Raw genomic sequence first — 5,697 nt, 5'->3', positions numbered from 1 at the left:
GGTAAAATAACTCAGCATATTTTACTGCATAACAGAGGTCAAAGACTTCAGTACCTGCTATTAACATTCATGCTGCAATTTAACCCACAAGATGGAAACTACGAGAACCAGTTTAAGTAACAAACTTTAAGTCACAGTTTAAACAGTTTTGGGGCCTGTTAAGTCTTAAAACACACACAACCATCACCCAAAAAAAGAACAAGAAATATACACAGCCTCCTCTGCATTTTAAATTATGAACAACTAAGCCAAAGAAGAATGCAGTCTGGCTTCAGCATCTACAGGGGGAAAAAAAAAACAACAAAACAACAAAAGGGTTAGAAATCAATTTAACTTATCAACAGAATGACTCCAAGTGCCTCACTAAGACCTTCCTCATGCAGTTCCTTCTGATGACCTCAGGTTTATATTTTAGTACTCGTTGCCAAGTTCCTACCTTTAAGCATTACATATTCCTTTGAATACACTTAAGTTCTAACAGTCTATCAATTATTAAAAAAATCCTCTGCTAATTAGTTCTTTCTGCAGACAGTTGTCTCAAAATGATTAACTTTACTGATTCTGAGAACATTATGATCAAAATCTCTTGCCCTAAATGGCAAGCAGACCTGAAGCATAACAATCCTTTCCAATAAGAGTTCATTGACTAAAAATGTACAAACAAGTTATTAAAGCAGGTTGCTTTAAGTCAAATTCGGAGGAGAAAAAAAAAAAAAATTGAAACCACTGAAATTGAACTTCTGGTTGAAGTTTTGTCTAAGTTTAATTCAGTGTTTCTCTTCTTTCTTTCAAGACTATTTGGATCAACTCTGTGTGTTAATGAGACCAGCTGCATTGAGAATTGGACGCTTTGGTTGAAGTCAAATCTTCTGTACCTCCAAGGCTGATTAGGGGAGCCTACATTCAAGTGAACTGCTGAAGTCTTGACCTTAAAAGAAAAACAGAGACGAATGCAGTACTCTGATCACTACAGACAATTAAACGGGAAGTCAACTATTACAAGAGCATGCTTTAAGTCTTATATTTTAAACAGGAAGCAGCCCAGCAGGAAAAAAAGCCTGACCGCACACAGAATTATCAAAGTTAAGCTGCCGTATTTTTCAGAACCTCTTTTCTTACCACTCTGAACGTCTACTTCGCTTTAGTTTAAATTAGAACTTCAGTTCAGCATTGAGGCATATATCACAATAGTTTTCCTGCCGAGACTCGTCAAAATGGTAGCTCTTGATGAATAGATGTATTCATCAGTTACACAGACTTTACGATACAAGTTTCCAAGTTCAGTTTCCCTCAATACATATTGATTATTAGCCTGAGTTTACTGAAATCACTCATCCATGTGGTTATATTTACTGCTCTCAGAAGAGTCAGTATACATGCATTAAGTGAAATTTAAACTTGCAGTCATGAAGACAAGCAGAATCCAAACCCTGCGTACAAACCTCTAGAGGTATACATTTCATAAAGAGGTCACAAAGTCAAACCACAGCATACAGAATTATATTTTATTACGCCTCCCCGCATCCAACAGCAGTATATTTGTAATACTTGTTAAGAAACAAGTATTGCAGTAGACAAATATGCTACATCAATTTTACCATTTCCTCTTTGCCGTGTTTAAAAATGACATAACTCTGCAGTGCTTGTTCCCCATCCAATGAATTCAATCACAGTTCCACCACTGGAAAACTGTGGACACCAGGGGTTCTTCAGACTTCTTGGGATGCTCAGAGAGAAAGCACGTGGTGCCAAACACAGACTAAAAGGCCATAACTGGAGACCAGCATTATGCTGAACAAGGCTGGGTTGGAGTCTGGTGAGAAGGCATTCAAGTGCTACAGTAACCTGGCATAGCAAGACCAATCAGCATTGAGATTACCACTTCAGGTGCTTGGAACAAGTTCTCACAGCTGCTGAAAAAAAAAGGACTAAACCATAATTAAGCACTGGCATGAAATTAAGATGAACTTGTAAGCCAATGCATTTCATTTAGTTGGACAACACCCGTTTGCATTAACTGCCAGGGCAGAAGTTGCATGTGTGTTTTTTGTCTCCTCATACTTTATTTAAATCAGGTTACTAATTTCCATATCTTTCTACACCAGAAAACTCAATTAGAGCCACGATGTGCTTTAACTGAAAAGAAGTTTAAGGTACAAGGTCACCAAGCCACCACTAAGCTAGAGCGACTGCCAGCAAAAACAATGCTGCTGTAGGCAATCCTATGCTATTATAGCTTTGTTCCAACCCACAAAAGACTTAACGTCAGGCACACAATTTCTCTACTTAACATGCAAACAGCTGTGCCTCAATTACTAGCTAGGAAAACAAAGACTAAAAAGAGATTCATACAAGAAATTAAAAATCAGAACGATGTTAGAGTGCACCGAATGCATTTTTTGACTCAAACGTACAAAACCATACTTAAGCCCTACACCCAGGATTAAAGGTCTGGAAACCTCTTAGTAGATGTGCACTCTGACTCCAGGCCTCCACAACACACTTTAGTCATCAGCTAGTTTCAGTATGTTACCCAATAACCTGAAGTCACGATGCAAGAAAGCAGATGCAGCACACAGGGTGGGAGGTAAAACAACCTGAATTTGTACTTCCCCTTTCTATAGATCTTGCATTAACCACACGAGTTCCTGTACCTCCAGTGGGTCCGCTCACAAACTCACCCTATTACAGTCACACCAATATGTCAGTGTGATCAAGACAAAGGACTCAAGCAGAATCACAGAGTGGCCTGGGTTGAAAAGGACCACAATGATCATCGAGTTTCAACCCCCCTGCTATGTGCAGGGTCGCCAACCACCAGACCAGGCTGCCCAGAGCCACATCCAGCCTGGCCTTGAATGCCTCCAGAGATGGGGCATCCACAGCCTCCTTGGGCAACATTCATCAGATTTCCAGACCTAAAAGAACTAAGTCATTCCTTGCAGCAAAACAGACATAAAACTCCTAAGTGAGCTGAGAAATCAGAACACCTACAATATGCCTCCTCCCCAGCTGTTTAGCATCCTGGGATTAACAGAACAAACCCTGAACTTGTGGGCACAGGCAGATACCTGAAGCTCCCAGAACAGAGAGCTAACCTGGAGATTATTAGTTATACATTTTGTACAACACCTTTTAAAAAACCTGCTAAGACAATAACAGCTCAGGTTCCGAAGACAGCCTGCTGTGGTGCTAAAGCTAAGTCTCTCTGCGTATCTGAAGGAACACTTGTGGTGCCAAGTAGCACCAGGAAGAATTTAAGCACCTGCAGCATCAAACTCCACTAGAAATAGTTTTCAACTCAAGGTCAAGTATTACAGCCACCACGGCTGGAACACACCTTCACCCTCTGAGACCTTGCGTGAAGCCCACCAAAATAATGTGAGGACAACAAGTCACCTCAGCCCCCTACGGGAGAAATCCTTTTCATCTTTCCCCTACACCTCTGCCAGACATTTAATTGTATCTGTTATTAAAGCACTTATTAATGATTCATTTAAATTCAGCTACAGTGCTTCAACACAGTTGCCTTAAAGTTCTGTGAAGCGTATCAAAAAACACCTGAAAGAGAACACAATGGAAAAAGAAATGAACCAAGATCACTCTTTCTTTTACTTTCTGGATGAAGATATCACTCTGATATTTTTTTTTCTTATGGGAATAACTTGAAAAAGGAAAAAAACATATGTAATATGGTAGAAGTGTCCTCACCAACTGTGCAAAGTCCAATAAAAAGTCTTAAATTTCTACACCCATTCTTCCGGGATAGACACCCAACTATTCTGTCACCCTGTTTATACAGAAACAGCCACGCTTGCTACCTGACAGAGCAACCTTGAGGTTGAAGTCTCAAGATATCAAAGAACTTCAAATCTTAATCAAATCTTAACACCTTCAATCAATCACGACCCCACATTACAAGAACCACCATAAAATAAGGTGCCAAGATAGAAAACAAGGGAAGTTCTGACCTTTTTCTATCAGCTACTAGCAATTTTGCAGGTAACTTTAAGCCACTGAAACTTTTGCTTGTCCACATTCAGCAAGACAGCAGATGCTACAAATAAACACAACAAATACAGCTCTCAAGAAGGAGTACATGTCCATTTAAACAGCTGTACCTGATGCAGAGCTTCACGAAACCGCTGCACGATCTCACCCTGTAGTTATTTTTACAAGGTCAGGTTAGCAGTACAATCTTGTGCTTATACAGGTGATGGTGGTTGTGATGAACAGCTTCAAAACCCTTTTGTGCCAAAAGCAGTTTCACTTATCAACCACTCCCCTCCCCATTACAACTTTCCAGTTAACAAAAATATTTGCTTATCTCATTCCAGCTTCAGGAAGGAGAGCCACAGTTGCAGACAGTACATCTATGAGTCAATAAATATCTGTGTCGTGGTTTACCATTTTCACTGGAATGCCATGGATAAGTGAACCCAGCCACATCGTCACCTGGTGACTAATTTCAAAAGCATCTTTACACAAGCAGCAACTGATTAGAGTGCTGCTATTTGGGAGTTAAAACTTCACCATACTGAGGTCTGCAGATGGAAGACGCATACGAGAGCTAAGGGCATGCAATTTAGCCTTTCAAGCTATAGCTGAACAGCAGATTAATTTATATTTCTTTATAGCGTAGGGCAGAGGCACCGATGTAGAGGTCAAAGTCCACCTCCTGCCATATCTCTCCAGGCTTGAAGCACAACTTCTTATGCATTACTTGGCACACTGATCCATTTGGGGCAGAGCTGCTCAGCTAAGAGAAAAGCCAACATTCTTAGTATGTTCTTACAGAGCGTGGCTCAGGACATTTAACACGGAACGCAGAAGGAAAAAGTAAACAAGAGGAAAGCTGAACAACACAGAGTTTCTAGAGAAAACAAAGAGAGGAGCTGTAAGGAAGAAAAGTGAGTTTAACAGACAGCGCACAGAAAGCTTCCCCACCAGAAGAGCGGTGTTTCCTCACAACACCTTTCACACCACGTTTAGACAGAGCAGGGGCCACCCCGCCTGAGGAAACCCACTCCTGAAGGGGCTCGGAGGTTTGGTGCTCCCCACACCTGCTGGGATATCACCGAGACACGGAGGATCGCTGCTCCGACCCCGTCGGAGGTGATGCCTGAGAGAGCGAGCTATCTGCAAGCTTTCCTGCTGCAAGCTTCATCTTGCCCTGTCACTCCCTCCTCCCTCTGCCTCCTGGCCTCACTCTGCAGCCCCAACTGAATGAGGAAGTGGAGATGTGAGGGCGGAAGCCAAGCCCAGCGCGATGTCTGCGGGAGAACGGGCAGCCCGTGACTCAGGCTGCAGCCCTGACAGCTGCCAAGCGGTCCCATTCTCCCCTTCCCGTTATTTCCAAGGGACGGACGGCGGGACGGGGAGAGGAGAAGGGACGGCCGCCCCGGGGGCGAGAAGGAGGAAGGGCCGGGGAAGGCGAGGGGCAGCGGGCAGGGCGGGAGGGCGACGAGGCGCTTCCCGGGGCAGGGCCGGAAAGAACACGGGAGGGCGCGCGGCTCGAAGGGGCAGCGCTCCGCCGGACAAAGAGGCGCGAGCTCCGCGAGGAAAGAACGGGGCAAGCCCGCCCGTCCCCCCAGCACACCTCAGCGGTTACCTGAGCCAGGCTCCGGCGAGGTAAGGAAGCGCCGCGCTGCGCTCCTGGCGGCGAGAGAGTGGCGTCCGCACGCTGCCGGCTCCTCC

General features: G+C 43.9%; 1 protein-coding gene across 1 annotated transcript in view; it reads right to left on the bottom strand.

The window, feature by feature from the left end:
• MYH9 (myosin heavy chain 9) overlaps positions 1–5,697 on the bottom strand; it is a 67,725-nt gene extending 62,028 nt beyond the window's left edge. The window contains exon 1 of the mRNA XM_010711635.3: positions 5,612–5,697. The gene's annotated coding sequence lies outside the window, so the exon portion shown is untranslated. The remainder of the gene's footprint in view (positions 1–5,611) is intronic.

This window comes from Meleagris gallopavo, chromosome 1 (assembly GCF_000146605.3).
Source record: "Meleagris gallopavo isolate NT-WF06-2002-E0010 breed Aviagen turkey brand Nicholas breeding stock chromosome 1, Turkey_5.1, whole genome shotgun sequence".
NCBI lineage: Eukaryota > Metazoa > Chordata > Aves > Galliformes > Phasianidae > Meleagris > Meleagris gallopavo.
Note: the sequence above shows the minus strand (reverse complement) of the source record. Positions and strands in the feature narration are given on the sequence as shown.